The sequence below is a fragment of the Antechinus flavipes genome, chromosome 5 (genome assembly GCF_016432865.1).
Source record: "Antechinus flavipes isolate AdamAnt ecotype Samford, QLD, Australia chromosome 5, AdamAnt_v2, whole genome shotgun sequence".
Classification (NCBI taxonomy): domain Eukaryota; kingdom Metazoa; phylum Chordata; class Mammalia; order Dasyuromorphia; family Dasyuridae; genus Antechinus; species Antechinus flavipes.
The window spans coordinates 162,592,985-162,613,464 of record NC_067402.1 but is presented as its reverse complement, the minus strand read 5'-3'; the positions used below and the strand labels follow the sequence as shown (position 1 = coordinate 162,613,464).

The window sequence follows — 20,480 nt, the reverse complement described above, 5'->3', positions numbered from 1 at the left end:
GAAGTCATATTGTTAGGGGTTTATACATAAATAAGTGATAGTGATAGGTTTGGCTGTGAAGGGGGAAAGAAATCATTTGTAAGAGTAGTATAATTAAACAATGATTTTGTTGCTATTGTTTATGAATGAAGATCTGGAGATGTTTTTAGGCAGTAGGCAATATGCCAGTGAATAAGGAGAGACTGAAAATTTTGGGAGGAATGTTCCCAGAAAAGGCAGGAGAGAATAAAGAACCCAGTCATAGTGATTGGTGAGGCAGCTTGCTCAAAGATCATCACAAAAAAGGGAGACATTTAAAATAATGTAGAATTGGAGAGAAGAACTCAACAGTGGACAGCTCCAATTTTCTCAGTTAAATATTTAGCAAAACAAATAAAAATTATTTAGCAAAACTATTGTCTTAGGGAAAGGCTTAGCTGGCTTTAGAAAAGAAAAGATTTGCAATAGATACAGAAAAGAATAGGATAGAATTAGCTAAGGATTAGTAAAAAGGACTGACGTATAGGAGTGATGGCCCAGATAAGAATGAATAATGACTAGTGAACCCAGTTGGGACAGTTTGATACTTCTTTCATTTGCCTCAAAGTGCATGTAGGGGAGAAAGAGAATAATTCAGGATTAGAATTTGGAATTGAACAGGACAGCACATAGGACAAGAGATTTAAGGATAGATGACAGTATAAAGTTCAACTGGTTGGTTACCTCTAGGATCTTGAAGAAAGGAAAGGCTTGTGCCAGAATTTAAAAAAAAAAATTAGCATATAATAGAAGGCACAGAGGAAGAAAATATAGAATCCTTTTTTGAGGTAATAGACTAAAAGACAACTTTTAAGTACCATCCAACTTCAGTGATTTTGTGATTTTCCCCTGTAGCTGGCAGTTTGTTCACACCAGCAAGAATATCAGGTGTACCCTGACTGCTGGCTAGATATGCACTTCTTCTATACACATTGGCTACTGGCCACCTTCCTTGGTTCTGCTGTTCAGCTCAACTAAAGATATATACCAAAAATAATTAATGTTCTGTGTCCAACACTTTACACTTACAGATCTTTTTTTTTTTTTTTTCCTGCCCCTCAAAGGGTTGGTTTATGTTGGTAGATGTTCTTATTATTTCTCATTTTCTGTTTGAGGCATCCCAAACTAGACAAAAGACTTAAATATTGTCTGCTAGGATCCTCTCCTAATCTATATAAATCAAGGCCATCTAGAAGGTCATATTTAAAAACAAAAAATATTAGACTTAATTTGATTCAAGGTTCTCAGTGGAATAGTTTAGGCTTAGATGCCTTCCTACTCTCTACTTCATAGAATCCCATACTTAGACTCAGCTTAATTACATGAAACCATTCTTAATCTAATCTTTTCCCAGTACTCATATCATTTTTGCCAAACTACCTCATGTTTATTTTTTATTTTTCTTGTTTGTTTTCTCTTCCTGATAGAATGAGTCCCTTGAGAGCAGGTTATTCTATTTTTCAATCATGGCACATGGTTGTGTTCAACCAAACAAGTTTGTAAAGTGTTGAATGTTCATCCTTCACATCCAATGAAGTTACACTGAATTGGCCTCCAAAAGAGGGGAGGAATTATAGTGCCTGAACCATTGCAACCTGAATGCTATTCCATGGCCATGCTAACCATCCCCAAAGCTACCTAGCTCCATCCTATCTATCCCCACTTGCCACTAAGCCTTTTGTAATGAGTCTCCCTTTGGCAGTGAGAACTCATTCAAAGATAATCTTGTTGCCTCTGCTCTGAGCCTGGTAGCTCAATAACTCACCAAGTTCTAGAATTACTCAGGATTTAAGCAAATGAATTCTCAATCAAGTATGACCAGAGGAGAGGCCTTTGCCATATGCATGAGACTTCTTTTCCTCCCATTGGTGGGCCTTTTTCCCTATAGAAAAGCAGCTGATCAGAACACCAGCATAAAACACACCAGTAGTAAAGTTCTCATAGGATCTCCAAAAGGCTTCCCCTTAGCTACTCTGCCCAGATGCAGGGAGCTCATCTTTCCATGACCTTATGATCCTAATCCCAGGCCCAATAACCTCACTAGCCTGATCAAGAATGCCACAGCAGAAGCACAATCCATAGTGAACTAGGCACTGTCAACTGTTTAGGCAAGCAGTCTCTGGCTAAGCCCAAGATTGCTCTTAGGTGACAGAAATCTTTTATAGAGTCTCTTGAAGACTTTTGTTCCTTTTCCACCAAGGTACATTCTGTTTGAAAGGGAGAATATTCCTATCAATAATGAGGAACTTCACTTTAAACAGCTGATATATTAAAGTTGCTGCCCACTCCAAGGTATACTCTCAATCAGTCAGCATTTAATTACTATGTGCCAGGCGCCATTCTAACTGCTGAGGCTATAAGGCAAGGCAAAATATGGCCCTTACTCTCAAGAAACTCACATCCTAATGTGGGAGATAAGATCCAAATAATTATAAGAAATTTCAGGAATAAGGCATGCATCAGGTGGAATTTGAACTGGGTCTTAAAAAGCTAAGGAAAGTAGGAGGTAGCAATAAAGAGAGCACTGCAGGTGTAGGAGATAGCCTCTTAAAGCTACCAAGTTAGGAGATGGGATTTGTGTGCAAAAAACACCAAGGCCAGGGTTGCTGGACCTTAAAAGTTCTGCGAAGGGGTCCATGGCTAGATCTTAAATACTGCCTCACACAGGGTTAGAAAGACCTGGGTATGTTCCTATTGTCCCTGTAATAATGGATGGGGAAATAACAGAAACTATAGCAATGTTCCATGGTCTAAGAAAGCTAGTATACATGCTATCCTATAGTGGATATTATTCTTATGCCATAAGCTGAGCAACAATGCCTATTGTTCCTGCAATAGCTCACGAAGTCACTATATAACTTATAATCAATCCTCTAGAGATGGGTGCAAAGTTGTGACTGTAGTCTTCATAGAAGTCTGGTCTGTTGTTTTAGGCTCCCATAACCTTTTCACTTAATTGGTATACATTCCACCACATCATACTATCTCGATAAACTAACAAGTATAAACAAAATGTTAGAAGGTAGGACAAATCATAATGATCATGGATTCAGAGCTAAAAACAGTATCAGAAATCAACTTGACCAACCTATTCATTTTACAAAACTAAAGTTTTGTATTCAAATTCTGGATAGATCTCACAGAGCAGATGACATATGAGCTAGATCTTAATGAAAACAGGACTTGTACTATATTTAGAATGCAGGAATAGACATTCCATATATGAGCAAAGGTACAGAGGTGAAAAAAATCTTGGGAAAGTATTAAAGAAATATCACAGAACCAGTCTTGCTTGAGTGGTCACTACAAATGAAGAGTGTGATTTAAAAACTATGACAAACTCTCTAGTTTTACAGATGAGAAAATTGAGGCCCCAAAAGATTAAGGGACTTGTCCAGTGTTTTTCAAAAGAATATAGGTTTGAATTCAGTACTCTTTCAAAATCCAGTGCTCTTACAGGAGAAAGTTTAGACTGGTGACATGAAACTGGAAGCTTTTAAAAGCCTCATCAATTGGTGAGATGGAGAACAGTTTTTGTTCTCTTCCCCCTTCTTTCCCTTGAGTTTTGTTCATACAATCTACTGCAGGAACTGGGTCACACACACACTCTTTCTGGAAATGGTTAGGCCTGATAACTTGCTTGTATCACAGATACAAATAGCTAGATAATGCTTGGTCTATTTCCTTTCATTTTTAAAACATGGCTAATAAATTCATTGTCTGTGATCTATGAAATTTGTTATAAACAATCATTTTTCAATTGTGTCAATTCTTTGTGATCCCATTTCAGGTTTTCTTGGTAAAGAAACTGGAGTGATTTGTCATTTCCTTCTCCAGCTCATTTTACAGATGAGAAAACTGAGGTGAAAAATGACTTGCCAGGGTCCCAAAGTGTCTTAAGATCAAATTTGAATTCAGGTCTTCCTGATTCTAGAACCAGAACCAGTCTACCCACTACACCTATTAGCTATCCTGCTCTGTGAATATAGGGAGTTAAAATTGAGACAAAATCTAAAACAAGGGGTAAACAAGCTAAGGTTGAGGGGCTGAATCATTAATTTATGTGGGGGTATCCCCAAAAGTTTTATGTTTAAATTACTAAAGCTTAGACTAAGACTTTTGAAACACGCTTATATACTTGAATTTTTGAGCCATATTTCATTCACTTAAAAATTGAAAATTTGGCCAGCACTGTTCTGAAAAGTCAGGCAAGACAGGGAATATGAGATGGGGAGCATTTTGAGCATTTGTAGGTTGAATGTCTCAATGGCATACTGTTTTAAGAAGGCTGGAACTAGTAAAGTTTTGTTTTGACAGGACAACTTAACTGGAGATACTAGTCTGGTACCTTCAAGCAAAAAGCCAGATACTGCACTCCCTCCCTCAACAGATTGTACACTCTTTTTCTGTAGAGTTAAAGAAGGAGCACAGGAGATAGTGCAAAACGTATATGAAACCACATACCTCAACTCTAAAAGGACACATTATTTATGTATAAAAGATCATATAATAAATGATTGGCAGAAGGGAAAACATTTTGGATCTATCACTAAGGGAAAAGTTCATAAAAGAGGATCACAGAAGCTAGAAAGAACAATTTTGCACATTGAAAGGTTTTGTAACAACAAAATCAGTACAACTAAAATTAGAAGAGAAAGAAAGAATTAACTGGGAGAAAAATCTTTGCAGATAATTTATCTGACGAAGATTTCATTTCCAAGAAATAAAAATTATTCAAATTTATAAGAATAAAAGCCATTTTCTCATAAACAGCCAAACTTCAAAAAAATGCTCCATATCACTGATAATTTTTTAAAAACAAATTAAAGCAATTCTGAGGATCTCTCTCAAAGTCATAATATTGGTAAAGCTAATAAAGTAGGGAAATGACAAATTCTGGAAGGGCAAAAGGAAAAACAGGCACATTAGTGTACTGAATAGTGGATCTGGGAATTAAGACTAGACATTCTGGAAAACAACAGAACTAGGCTCCAAAAGTCATTAAATTGTAATCCTAGAATTCAATAATATCTCTTCTAGACCTATCTTCCTAAGAGAATAGAGAGAGAGAGAAAAGTACTGTAACTTACCATCTCTTTTATTTTGTAGTGGCAGAAAAAAATCACAAAACAACTGAAAACATTGTTTCCAGAATAGCTGATCAATGCAATGACCAACCATAATTCCAGAAAACCAATGATGAAACATTCCTTACTTCTTAAAAAAAAAAAAAAAAAAAAGATGATGGATTCAAAATGCAGAATGAGACATACATTTTTAGACATGGATAACCTGGACATTTGTTTTCCTCAATGAAATATATTTGTTTTAAGTGAAATTGAAATACAGAGAAACTACGTCTTAGATGAATTTTTTTTAAAAAGCATTTATTAAACACCTAATATATGCTAGTAATTATGCTAAGTGCTGGGGATACAGAGGAAAAACAAAATTTCCCTTCCCTCAAGGAACTTCTACTGGAGAAGATGACATAAATAAATACAAAACCTTAGGATGATACTAATAGTGTGGGGGCAGGTGTGAAATCCGGATTAGCTCCCCAGAGACCTCAGAATCAGTCGGACTCAGGATAAGCAAAAGTCCTTGATCTTTAGGGGGAGAAGTGAAGAGGAGCGGCAAAACTGCCACACGTTCTCCACCAACCAACCTCCCTTCTCCTTGTCCACTCCAAAGTGACTCTAGCTTGTTTTACTCCACCCCCTAATCTCTCCTACAATTATCTGTATACACCAAAAGATCGAGCCAGCACAGAATAATGAGAAGGGTCATTTTTCCAAGAATATGCTAATAGAGTATTGTCCAATAGGTAATTAGCCTTAGGTGCTCGGTTGTCTGATTACAGTACATCAACTCAGAGTTTCAGCCCTTTACATCTCCCGCTTTCTTTTGTTTTAGAACATAGGTGGTTACACCATCCCTGACTTCTCAGGGAGGTGAGAACCCCAAAAAGGCGGTGATCACGCCCTCCCTGACTTCTCAGGAAAGGAGGTAAAAACACCAAAAAGGAGGTGATCACGCCCTCCCTGACTTCTCAGGAAGGGAGGTGAAAGCACTAAAAAGGAGATGATCACGCCCTCCCTGACTTCTCAGGAAGAGAGATGAAAAACACCAAAGGGAAGGGGAGTCAAGCCAGATATTGCTAGCGGGTTTCTGGGCTGAAGGGTGTTACTAGAAATAGATATGCACAAACCCATTCGCATGGGAGGTATTACACAAGCACATAGCAATAACGCATAGGCTGTTAGTGATTACTCTCCCCATAGTCAGTGCAGGCTCGATGTGGTGTAACAAACATGAATTATACATGCAATTAGTGATATAACAAACAATATGAATCAACATGGTATTGTAAAAGATTTCCAGATGTCCTATCGTGTTTCCCCGATAAGACCTATCCCGAAAATAAGCCCTCCCCACTTACTGTGTAAGATTCCTCTGAAATAAGCCCTCCCCCGAAAATAAGCCCTATTGAGATTGCTACTGTAGTGAAGGTGATCCCCTGCGCTACACGCTACATTACGGTACCCTCTATATGCACCGTCTCTCCCCCTCCCCCCCACCTGTGAACCACATGTCGCGCTCTGAGCTGCATCCAATCAGAGCTGCAACAGTGAGCGCATCATCCTGTTCTTCCCCAGTGATTTACTTGCTGGCGCCATTGAGAGCAGTGCCGGGGGAGGAGAACTGAGGCAGGACAACATAAAAACCCGGTATGTAAGCAGGAGTGATGGGGCATGATGGAGGATAAAAGGGGCATGATGAAGGATAGAAGGAGCACTGAGGGAGCATTGCTGTCAATGTTCATTAAAATAAGCCTTCCTCCTCCCCCCCCCCCCGAAAATAAGCCCTCTAGTGTTTTTCTGTCCAAAAAAATTAATAAGACAGTGTCTTATTATTGGGGAAACATGGTAGAAGGGGGATATGCAAATAACAACCACAGAAACACTTCTTCAGCAGCCAAGAGATAATCCAAAGCCAATCTACTATCCATTGCTTCACGTGTCAGGGAATACAATGATCCCCACAAGTTTTTGAAGTCTTGCAACAGTTTCATCATGTCTCAGAGAATCCAATGATTCCTGAGGGTTTTAAGTCCTACAATAGTCTTATTATTTCTCAGAAAATCCAATGATTCCTGAGGGCTTTCAAGTCCTACAACAATCTTATGTTTCAGAGAATCCAATGACTCCTGAGGGTTTTCAAGTCCAACAATAGTCTTATCATTTCTCAGAAAATCCAATGATTCCTGAGGGCTTTCAAGTCCTATAACAGTCTTATGTCTCAGGGAATCCAATGATTTCTAAGGGTTCTGAAGTCCTACAACAACCTTTTTATGTCTCAGAGATTCCAATGATTCTTAAGGGTTTTGAAGTCCAACAATTTTTGATGTCCATGAGTCAAATGCCATAACTGCTCTTTTTAAAATGCTCTTTTCAGTGGTGGGCAGTCAGCAACAGAACCACCTGATTCAGTTTCTTGGGTCTTCTCCTTCGTTTCAAGGGTCTGCTCCGTCTCTTTCTGATGGACAAGGCGAATATGGCTCATAGGCACCCATCTGATTCCTTCTCCATCTGTAGAAATACAAGCAAACCCTCTCCCCCAAGCAGTTAGCCTATCTGGTGCCTTCTATTCACCACTTTCTGGGTCTCTCCACATCACTTGGTGATTATCTAAAGATAGTGAAGCTGCTCACACTGGACACTGCCCTTCCGGTGGGTTAGAAAACCTGTCTGCCAGAGCCAGTGCATCTTTGTCAAAAATCAAGAAGTAAATAGTATAAAGGGCTAAATTTAGAAGTTCTCTAGGGTTCCTGCAGCTCCCCCTTTCTTTTGTTTTTGGAGGAGTATCTTAATGTCTCTGTTTCTCTTCTCTACTATTGCCTGTCCTTGAGAATTAAAGGGTATGCCAGTGGTGTGTAAAATCTTATACTGTGCACAAAAGTGTGCAAAATGTTTAGAAGTATATGCAGGATGAGATGAACCAAATCAGTTCCAAAGGAGCAATAATGAACTGAATCAGCTACACCCAGCGAAAAAACTCTGGGAGATGACTAAGAACCATTACATTGAATTCCCAATCCCTATATTTTTGCTTGCCTGCATTTTGGATTTCCTTCACAGGTTAACTGTATAATATTTCAGAGTCCGATTCTTTTTGTACCGCAAAATAATGGTTTGGTTGTGTATACTTATTGTGTATTTAATTTATACTTTAATATATTTAACATCTACTGGTCATCCTACCATCTAGGGAGGGGGTGGGGGAAAGGAGGGGAAAAATTGGAACAAAAGGTTTGGCAATTGTCAATGCTATAAAATTACCCATGCATATAACTTGTAAATAAAAAGCTATTAAAAAAAAAAAAAAAAAAAAAAAAACCTTGCAAAGTAAAGCTGGTAGAACAGAACTCAGGGATAAAATACAAAAGGATGGCATTTGTCTTTTGAAATACAGGAAAAAAAAAAAAAAAAAAGAAGAAGTATAGGCAGGTCCATTATCTGTTTTTATTGCTTGTGGCACACCCATAATTGCAAATGCTTGTATGAGGAATTCAGTGACCACTCAGGCTGTCTCTTTTGCTGCTGGCATTGCAAAAGTGAATCCTAAAGACATGTCTACTACAACATGGATAAAAGACAGACGACCAAAAGATTTATAATGGGTCACATCCATTTGCCAAATTTCATTGGGTCTCAAACCATGAAGGTTCTTCCTGGAGAGAACATATGAGTGTGAAAAGGAAGGCAAGCCATACAGGCTTTTACTATCTAGGAGCTTTCTCTCTTGTTATTCCAAATTGTAAACATAAAGTTCGAGTAGCCTGATGATATTTAGAATGAGATTCTCGGGCTTCTTGAAATAAAGGAGTATTGGCCAACATGGTTAGAAGGCTATCTGCTTTTGAATTACCATCAAAAATAGGACCTGGAAGTCCACTATGAGAGTGGACATGCAAGATATAAATCTTACCTGGATGTTTTCTCACTTGCTCTTGAAGTTCCTTAAAGAGCTGATATATATTGGAAGCTACACATTTTATTTGGGCTATGGCAATCCTTTGTACCACATCTAGTGAATAGGCCAAATCGGATATTATATTTATATCTCCTAGATAATAAGTAAGAGCTAGAATGACTGCATACAATTCATTCTGCTGAGTGGATTGAAAAGGAGTTCTGACTACTCTCTTTATTAGTGGTTCTCAAACTTTTATTTTCAGTATCTTTATCCTAATAAAAATTATTGAGGATCTCTCCAAAGCGTTTTTGTTTATCTGGATTATATTTATAGACATTTACAATATTGGAAATAAAAACTATTTTTGAATTTGTAGACCCTCTAAAAGGGTTTCAGAGATCCCCAGAATTCTCTAGACTATACTTTGAGAATCACTGTTCTTTACAGTTAAGTAACGAGAGTATACAGCACAAATATTATGTTTGGATGCATCTATAAAAATAGCTATCTTTTAAGAGGAACTTTAGAAACCTTTTCTTCAAGAATCCATCTCCAATTATGTAATAATCTGGTTATCTTTAATGGAGACTCGTGTGTAAAATTTAGAGCCTTGGCTAATAAAATTTGCCACTCTGGGATGGTTTCACAGCATACATTAATTTGTGCATTAATATAAAAGGTGTATATCTTGCCAGGTCTTATCCCAGATAATTGTACTGCTCGCTAAATGCCTTTTAATAAAATTCTAGCCACAAGCACTGGATAAGGAGTAAGGCTTTGTTCTGGTTGTGCTAGGAGGTTCACTCACTCTATCACACTCTCCTTAATGAAGGACTGCTGTGGGTGCCTCTTGTGTAGCAAAAAATATCAGTTTTTTTTTTAAAGCGACTCTTTCAACCACATTCAAGCCAGTTCAACTTCTCTCAAAGCCTCTTGAGCTTCCTTTGTAAGCTGGCATGGTGAGTTTAAAGCACTGTCTTCCCTTAAAATGTCATATAATGGTTGCAACTGATAGGTAGCCAAGCCTAACATTGGACTCATCCATTGGATATCTCCTCTCAATTTCTGAAAGTCATTTAAGGTGTTTAGATTCTCTGTTTTTAACAAAAGTTTTTGTACTGTAAGTACTTTAGAGTATACGTCATATACTGTTTTGTAAGTACTCTCAGGAAGTGAAATGGTCAAGCCTACTGTACCTGGAGGCAAGAAATCCATAGGCTGGAGAGGAACAAATTTCACTTCTCCAGGGGGTATCTCAGTTGTCCCAGCTGCATACAACTCTATTCTCCCCATTTGTAATCCCCTTCTCCCATCAGATTGCTTCCTGGCTGATTGGTCATGTCTGGGTATTGAACTTCTAAAGGCTCTCTGGGTGTAGCATCAGCTGCCACCATGCCCCAAATATTTTTTGCCTTGGGCCCCTCCTCCCTTTTCCCTGAATCTGTCTACATTCTGAGGCCCAATGGAAGCCTCTGTTGCATTTTGGACATGGGGTTTTGGGTCTTGTTCTCCCACCCTGTTTTCTCACTCTGTCTCTATGCCAACTTTGAACTTTCAGATGTCCTACTTTCACCACATTTAAAGCATTGACGAATCTCTCTGGAAGTCCCTTGCCAAAAGGGACCCTGTCTTCCCATGTTTGGATGTTGGAAAGTCTGCATCATAGCCTGGCTATAAAAGGTATTTGTTCCCACTGTGGCATAGCATCTTATGATATCCTCTAAAGGAGCATCCTTGTGTAATCCTAGTATAATTCTTTGACAAACCTCAGCATTTTTTTTTTAGTAAGTTGCCTTATCATGATTTCTGTTGCTGCATTTTCACCATTAGTTTGTATGACAGCTGTCTGCAAATGTCCCACAAAATCAGCAAAGGATTCATTTGGCCCTTGTGCTATTTTTGTAAAGGGCTCTCCTCTGTTCTGTTTACCTGGGATAAACTCCATGCTTTGATAGCAGCGGCAACAATTTGCTCATATGCTGCTATGGGATAATTAATCTGTACTGAAATATCTGCATAAGAACCTACACCTGTTAGTTGGTCATAGGTGATAGGAGTATTAACTCCACTTTGACTATTTCATTGGGCTTGTATCCTACAGAGCTTACGATATTCAGAAAGCCACAAGTTTTGTCCAGGTTCTAAGCATGTCCTTGCTATAGATTTCCAGTCACTAGGGGTTAAGACTTCATAAGCCAAATTCTGTAATAACATCTTAATATAAGCTGATGTAGCCCCATAAAGAGTGCAAGCCTTTTTCAGGTCTTTGAGGATTTCTAGATCAAAAGGAACGTATCTTCTACTTTCCTGACCTGAAGAGTTAAACTTGAATCAGAGGATACAGTTCTATTCTCAAATCAGCTATATTTTGCCCTTCTTCTGTGGCTTTAAGTAGTGCCTTTTGCAATCTAGTCATAGGAGGGGGTGATTGCTGGGGGGGAGGTGCTGGTGGTATATCACTGCCCCTCCCACTACTCCTCCTCCCTCCATCATGGAAGGTGGAGTTGATAGGGGAGGGTCAAGGACCTGCTCTGGTGTGGGCAGAGTTGAAGCTGAGCTGTCAGAGTGAGAATCACCCTGCCCTAAACTAGGCATTGACCCACACTTAACACCATACACCAAGATAAAGTCAAAATGGGTTCATGACCTAGGCATAAAGAATGAGATTATAAATAAATTGGAAGAGCATAGGATAGGTTATCTATCAGACCTGTGGAAGAGAGAGGAATTTATGACCAAAGAAGAACGAGAGATCACTATTGACCACAAAATAGAAAATTTTGATTATATCAAATTGAAAAGTTTTTGTACAAACAAAACAAATGCAGACAAGATTAGAAGGGAAACAATAAACTGGGAAAACATTTTTACGATCAAAGGTTCTGATAAAGGCCTCATTTCCAAAATATATAGAGAATTGACTAATTTATAAGAAATCAAACCATTCTCCAATTGATAAATGGTCAAAGGATATGAACAGACAATTCTCAGATGAAGAAATTGAAACTATCTTAGATATATGAAAATATGCTCCAAATCATTATTAATCAGAGAAATGCAAATTAAGACAACTCTGAGATACCACTACACACCTGTCAGATTGGCTAGAGTGACAGGGAAAGATAATGTGGAATGTTGGAGAGGATGTGGGAAAACAGGGACACTGATACATTGTTGGTGGAATTGTGAACACATCCAGCCATTCTGGAGAGCAATTTGGAACTATGCTCAAAAAGTTATCAAACTGTGCATACCCTTTGATCCAGCAGTGTCTCTACTGGGCTTATACCCCAAAGAGATACTAAAGAAGGGAAAGGGACCTGTATGTGCCAAAATGTTTGTGGCAGCCTTGTTTGTAGTGGCTAGAAGCTGGAAAATGAATGGATGCCCATCAATTGGAGAATGGTTGGGTAAATTGTGGTAAATGAACGTTATGGAATATTATTGTTCTGTAAGGAATGACCAGCAGGATGAATACAAAGAGGACTGGCGAGACTTACATGAACTGATGTTAAGTGAAATGAGCAGAACCGGGAGATCATTATATACCTCAACAATGATACTGTTTGAGGATGTATTCTGATGGAAGTGGATCTCTTCGATAAAGAGAGCTAATTGAGTTTCAATTGATCAAAGATGGGCAGAAGCAATTACACCCAAAGAAAGAACACTGGGAAATGAATATAAACTGCTTGCATTTTTGTTTTTCTTCCCAGATTATTTATACCTTCTGAATTCAATTCTCCCTGTGCAACAAGAAAACTGTTCGGTTCTGCACACATATATTGTATCTAGGATATACTGTAACCTATTCAACATGTAAAGGACTGCTTGCCATCTGGGGGAGGGGGTGGAGGGAGGGAGGGGAAAAATCAGAACATAAGTGAATGCAAGGGATAATGCTGTAAAAAATTATCCTGGCATGAGTTCTATTAATAAAAAATTATTTAAAAAAAAAAAAAAAAGAGAGAGAGAATCACCCTGCCCTTCAAGTTCATGTAAGTCCTCAAGCCCTCTGGTGATATTGCCATTAATCTGTCCTTTATCTTCCTCTTTTTCCTCACACTCCCTCATCTGGTTGTTTTTAAAACTTTTCTTTTTTTTTAATCACTTGTAGAATTCTTTAAGGCCAATTGTATTATGTTGTATATATAGAATGTTTCGTCAGAAATTGAATCAGGACCATTATCATTATAGTATTCCAGTAGTTGTTCTCCTACTATCTTCCAATTATCTAGCTCTATCTCCTCTTCGTTTAAGAACCAAGGAGATGTGCATTCTACTATATGCAAGAGTTTACAGATCTGCTCCCAAGGTATAAATAAGCCTTGTTCCTTGATCAACTTAAGTATGCTTTCTGTAGCATCCCCTCGGGGCAGGGGTAGGAGTGGAGCTGAGGATGGGGGAGAATTTTTTCCCAATATCTGCCCCATTTCAGTTAGAAAAGGTTACTAGTTTAGCCCTTAACAAATTAAGTTCCCTGTTTGTCTATTAAAATACTCACCCTATTTCCTGGTCACTGGAGACTTCTTCAGTGAAATTAGGGTCCGTGGTTCACAAATTGGGCACCAAAATGTGAAGTCCGGATTAGCTCCCTGGAGGCCTCAGAATCAGTTGGAGTCAGGATAAGCAAAAGTCCTTAGTCTTTAGGGAGAGAAGTGAAGGAGATCAACAAAACTGCCACCCGCTCTCTACTGACCAACCTGCCTTCTCCTTGTCCTCCTCCAAAGTGACTTTGGCTTGTCTTCCTCCACCCCCTAATTCCTCCTAAGATTATCTGTATACACCAAAAGATTGAGCCAGCACGGAATAGTGAGAAGGGCCATTTTTCCAAGCATATGCTAATAAAGTATTGTCCAATAAGTAATTAACCTTAGGTGCTCAGTTGTCTGATTCCAGTGCACCTATTCAGAGTTTCAACCCTTTACAGTCAGGGGATAGAAGAAGAAAGACCATTTCAGGGAATATAGGTCATGGGAATTAAGGCAATTGAAGAATTGGCAATTTTGGGGCATTTGAGAACATCAACATGAATATTGATTCCTTAAAAATCAGGGGATACTTACTGTCACTTAAAATCTCTAATATTGTTTCCTCATCTTGGAATAAATAGATGATTTTTATAAGGTCCCTTGCAACTATAAATCTGCATAGGATTTTATGGAACTACTCCGTCCCCCAATTTTTCTTGAGGTCATTTCCTATCTTCAATCTCCTATTTGTCATCATGTTGATGGCACCAATCTTGTTTCAGTTAGCACACACAAAAGCTTATGACCTTTGACGTCTTTCTCTTCTTTTTCATCCTCTGTCCCTACATTACCACACCCTCATTTATGCCCTTTTTTCCATGAAGCTTCATCATCCAACCAGATGAAAGTTTTCAAAAATTTTCATAGATCCCTTTGTTTAGATCTGTCTTTTTTTGTATCTGCAATCTCCCTGTAATTATTTATTAAGCAGAAACCAATTTTTTCAACTTTTGTCTCCACTGTACAGTGTCTTACATATATGTAAGCACTTAATAAAATGTTGATTTAATTTGTGAACTGAATTAATAAGCATTTATTAAGCATTTACAATGTGCTAAGTATTGGGAATAAAGAGTTCTACCCTTGGAGAGCTCACATTTTATGGGAAATTGATGCACAAACTATGATAGTGCAAATTGTATTTTTAAATGCAAGATAATTTGATGGGAGGCACTTGCAGGGGACATCAGGAGACTTCCTTCATGAGGCAACATGTGTTGTGCATTAAAGCAAACTAAAGGTTCTAAAAAGCCTAGGTACAAAGAGAATATTCCAAGCATCTAGGACAGCCTATACAAATATGAAGATAAGAGGTGGAATGCTCCGTGAGGAAGGCAACAGACATTAGACAGAAGCATGGACTCCTTGAAGGTGAGTATTATATAATAAGTATTGGAAAAGTAGGTTGGGAGACTACAGAATGGAAAAACTAGGTGAGGTGCCACTAATAGAATCAGAAAAAGGAGCAGATACACATTCAGTTTGAGTTGCTAGCTAGCAACTGTGAACCTATATTACGGTATATAAATGAGTCATAGGGTCTGAAGCTCAGAAAAGAGATCTAGATTGGAGACATGAGTATATATGTTTATGCATATTTGTATGTATATAGTATTTCTAGTCATGTAAATATATGATCAGCAATATGAAGTAGTTATAGCACTGGGCATTGGACTTGGGAGTCAGAAAAATCTTTATTCCAAATATATTACCTTTGTGATTTTGGAAAAATCACTTACTCAATCTATCTCTTCTATAATATAAAAGGGTTGGATTTAGTGATAACATGGCTCTGGATAAAGCACTGGACTTTATATTATATAAATTATGTGTGTGTGTGTGTGTGTGTGTGTGTATATATAAAATTTGACTTTAGTATCTGTGTGTTAAGTCTTGAAACCATTTGCCTCAATTTCCTCACCAGTAAAATGGGGATAATAGCACCTGCCACCCATAAGATATTTACAAAACAATTTGCAACCTTAAAATGCTATGTAAATGCCAGCTATAGTTAGTTAGTACCATCTTTGGAGATTCCCTGAAAGTGACAACTACGGCTAAGAAACTAAAGTACGGAGAGATAACAAGAGGGCCAAAGACGACCCTTCAGAGATCTGGGGGAAGCAATGGCGTACAGAGGAGGCTGCAAAAAGAGAATACACAGGACTCAGAGGGTCCAGACTCGGCGGCCAGCTAATTGTTACCTCGGGCCCTCATGGCTTTGACTTTTTTTTTTTTTTTTTTGTGGCAAACCTCAGCCCTGTGGCGAGTCTGTGAAGCCTCTCAGTGTTCCCCTGGCCACACCCAGGTTTTTTAAATACTTAAAAGACGTAGGATTACAAAGGAAACCAAATATAATGCAATCAAAATGTTTAAAAAAAATATTCAGGGACTCCAGATCAAGCCCTTCTGGCCTACCTCTAGTCTCCCCGGGCGCCTAGATCTCGACCCCGACCCCACAATCACATTTGTAGCTTTAAAATATAGTTGCAAAGTTGCGGCCCGTGGCCCAGAAGAAGAAACTGAGACAAGACGCTAACGAGGGGTGACGCATTTATTGGGGCTAATAGAAGTGGGAAACTTAGTGGGAATCGGGGGAAAATACAGAAAACGAAAACTTCCACCAATATGAGAAATAAAGACCACAGAGAATCAAAGGGTAACCTTACCTTACGGTCACCGAAACCCCACGGTAAGGACACGACCGGAAGTCCCGCCCTTCACCGCAGCTTCCTCTCCCCGGCTGCCGCGATAGGGGGGGGGGGGCGGAAATAAAAATTATAGCTTACGCTCCTTCATTTACGTCACCACGTACGCCGGCAACTCAACCAATCAGTTCAGCCTACAGAACGACTGTAAGCCCGCCAGTGCCCTGACGTCAGAAATGGGGGTGGGCCAAATTAAAATTTTGGCGCGGAACGCTGGGAGCACCTTAGTTGAGAAATTGGCGGCGCGGAGGTGACTACGGTGAGTGGTTGGGGGAAGGGTTTCGGAGCGTACCTGGAGAGGCTCCCGGCCTGGAGGAATCGTTTGGTTTGGGAGATTCAGGAGGACGGCCGTCCTAGAGAAGAGCGGCTTGGGGTTTCAGGGTGGGAAATCTTAGAGAGCAAGGGTGTCCTCATTAACTTCTCCTAGGCGCCGTTTTCTGGTAAAAAACAGGAATTCTGGATTTAAAGGCAAACCCCTCTGTTTTACAGATGAGGAAACTTGGGTCCCTGGATGGTGAAGTGAAAGGATTTAGATCACAGGACATTAGTGGCGGAGACAAGATTTGAACCCAAGTTTTTTGACTCCAAATCCATGCTCTGTGGGTACAGAATCTGGGACAGTTGTGTGATACTGTATCTAAAACTCAGTTCATGAAGCTAGCCTTTTCTGCTGAATGAATAAATGAACCGGAATTTCAGCCCGCTTGGGAGCTAGATATGTTTCAGCACAGATAGTGAATAAAATGAAGTCGTGTTCTTGTACACTCGGCCTGGTTAGCTACTTTGCCTTTCAAAGAAACTGTTCACATATGCCAACCTCTTCCAGATTTGACATGATTTAACTTTAAAATACCAAGGGGGACCAATTGATAGAAAATTACAGATATTGGGTAATATGCTTTTAGGGGTAGATATACCAAAGTAAAATACCAAAATTAATTAAATAAACAATAGTAACTACTTGCTGGGGAAGAAGTCTCTCTAGAATAGATCATGGTTAAAATAAAATCTCAGAAAGAGAAGAAAGTATATGTAATAATGGGATTATTTTATTACCAATTTTGACTTTTCCTCAAATTCCTTTCCTCCCTCAAACTTCTTAACTTTATTCTCCCTTCCAAGCTCATCATTCAATTGAAACTATTGTCTTCCAAGTTACCAATGATATGTTTATTGCCAAATCAAATAGGGGTCCAGGTTTGCAACCTATTTGTTATCTTGGAATCCTTACTTTTCACCTCTCCATCCATATCGAATCTGTTGCCAAGGTTTGTCAATTTTACCTTCATAACATCTCTCATATATTCCCCCTTCTCACATTTGACATTGTCACTAATCCAGTGCAAGTCCTCATCTTTCCACATTTCCAATTTTGAAATAGCCTACTGATTGGTCTCTAATATCTACTCAAATGACCTTCCTTTAAAGTACAAGTCTCATCTTATCACCCCCATTTCTACCTCCCTATTCAGTAAATTCCAGTGACTCCATCCACAGGATGGAAAGAAAATTCATTGTTGTTTGACTTTTAAAGCCCTTCATAATCTGACAGATTTTCCTTCCACCCCCAATTTTTCTGGTCTTTCACTTTCCAATTACCTTGAGACCTAGTGTCCCTGTCTTTCTTGCTGTTCTTCATACATGAATTTCAAGCATTTTCACTTACGAACCCTCCATCATTTCTAGCTCCACATTTCCCTTCCTTCTTTCAAGACTCAGCTAAAGACCCACCTTCTACAAGAAGCCTTTCCCAGGTCTCCTTAATTTCTGTGCCTTCTCACTAAGATTAATCTCCAGTTTGTTCTATTTATATTTTTTTTGTACATACTTGTTTTCATGTTGTCTCTTTTAATATGAGCTCCTTGAGAGCTGGAACTGGTTTTTGCCTTTCTTTGTATTCAAAACATTCAGCACTGTAGCTGAAATGTAGTTCTTAATAAATGTTTGTTGATTGACTAACTGAATTTGGTCACTAATGCACTGTAACTAAGTGATATAAATGACTAAGAGTAATAAATTGAGATATAAAATGCTGAGAGTAATGTATACACCTATAAACTTGTAAACATAATCTGTTTCAATATTGTGACCAAAATGATTTAATGGTTCTGTAGAGGGCTATAAGGGCCAATGTATTTTACTATAGATTATAAGGGCCTGTTAAGTGATCCTGAGCTATTTGACATTTACAAAAAAGTCTCTTTGCTTGAATTCTAATGTCAATAAAACACTATCTACCCTCTTCCAGTCAAGAAGAGTAGAGAAGGAAAGAGCTACAATGTTTACACAAAGAAGCATAATACCTGAGGGGATATGGTAGTAGCTAAAGAGATTCAGAAAGTACTAGAAAATATGAGGAAGAGAGATTACTCAGTTGCACCTAAGCTAAGCATAAAGAAAGAAAAGAACTCCAAAAGAGAGAGATGGGGATGCCTGTAAGTGCCTATGTTCAAGGCACTGTGCTAAATGTCGAGAATACAAAAAAAATAAAAAGCCTCAAGGAATTCAAAATATATCAAGTATGTACAAACAATTAAATTGGAAATAATCAACAAATGGAAGACTTTAGTTTGTAAGAATAATGGGTGTGCGGCAGAGGAATAAAAGGCTTTGAATTCCAGAGGATTTTATATTTTATCTTAGAGATAATGGGGAACCACTAGAGTTGATTGAATATGGTCAGCCTTGTGTTTTAGGAAAATCAGTTTAATTGCTGAGTAGAAGATGGATAAAGGTAAAATCAGAATTTGGCAACAGATTGGATGTGGGAGAGGAGGGTGACAAATAGGTTGCAAGCATAGGTGACTGGGATGATAGTGGTAGCTTCAGCGATAATGGGGAGGGTGAGGAAAGGAAAGAGTCTAGCTGTTGGGGAAGAAATAAATTCTGTTTTAAACAGGTTGAATTTAAGATATCTACAGGACATCCAATTTGAGATATACAATAGATACTTGGAAATTTTAGACTAGAGATTTAGGGTCAGAGATTTAGGTCAGGGCTGGATAAGTAAATCTGAGAATGATCAGCATAGAGATGATAGTTCAGGATAAAGCATTGTGGGACATCCACAGTTAATAGGAGTGACATGAGTGAAGATTCCAAAAAGAGACTGAAAATTAGTCAGATAAAAGGAGGAAAACCAGGAGAGAGGATAGAGATAAAGAAAGCAATATTAGGGGCAAAGCTTACAGAGGTTAAAAAGAATGAGGACTGAAAAAAAAGTCATTTTATTGGGCAGTAAAAAGATCAGTAACTTGGAAGAGAATGGTTTCAATTGATGAGATCGGAAGACAAACTGTACAGAATTAAGGGAATAAGAGGAAAGGAAGTAGAAGCACTAATTGTGGATTGTCTTCTCATGTTCAGCCATCCACAAAAGGCTGGAGAGGTATGGGAAGAGTCACTGGGGAGGGATGGGATGGCTTATGCAAACATACCGGAGGAGGTAGTTTTTCTCTGGAAAGAATGGGAAACCTTTTCCTTTAGAGCCCCCTCCTTGGTGATTGAGCACATGTTAACCTAACAAGCTCTCTATATCTATTTGGACCCAGATTCCTGATCTTAGTTACCCTTTGAGTACCATTTTGTCCTTTGCCTGCACATCCTTTCCCTTATTCCCACCCTAAGTTATCCTCTTTTACTTTGGATGCATTAATCTAAACCACAGTTCATTGAATCTGGAACATAGTTGATTATCCAGTGGACCAAATCAGTATCTCTGTGACTTACCCATATGAAAGTTCCCTTACCAGACTACCACTGACCTCCCTCTATTATCTTCTATTAAAATGTTCCCTCCTTGAGGGCAATGACTATTACCTGTTAGATGGCCAATAAATGATTTTTTAAATTTTTACCCTTTCAGATTAGGCCAGAAAAGTTGCTTAGAGTTAAATACTTCTTTTATTAGTTTTGAATGAATGAAAGTGTCCTTGCTCAGAATAATGTTATAGAAGCTTGAAGAACAAACCTGGAGCTTTAAGGAGTTTACTTATATACAAATGTTGGAAGACCAAACATTTTGGGGAACTTGAAAGGAAAAGGAGAGGAATACACATGATTTGGGAGTGACTCTGTGACTCCTTTCTCATCCAGATGATTTCTTAGCCTATGATCCCAAAAATAGAATATCAATTCTTGCTACCATCAAACCTGTCTGTTACTTACATTTTTGTCACAGGATTTTTCTCCAGGTTATATTTGATTCCTCCTTTAAAGTTCCCATATCAGCTGTGCTCTCAAC

At 38.6% G+C, this 20,480-nt stretch overlaps 1 long non-coding RNA gene across 1 annotated transcript; it reads right to left on the bottom strand.

The window, feature by feature from the left end:
- Nucleotides 1–5,095: 5,095 nt before the first annotated feature.
- LOC127537986 (uncharacterized) lies at nucleotides 5,096–16,263 on the bottom strand. The gene is made up of 2 exons (XR_007947656.1): nucleotides 16,199–16,263; nucleotides 5,096–13,641 (listed from the first exon to the last, which is right to left on the bottom strand). It is a non-coding gene; the product is annotated as an uncharacterized LOC127537986 (long non-coding RNA).
- Nucleotides 16,264–20,480: the final 4,217 nt, after the last annotated feature.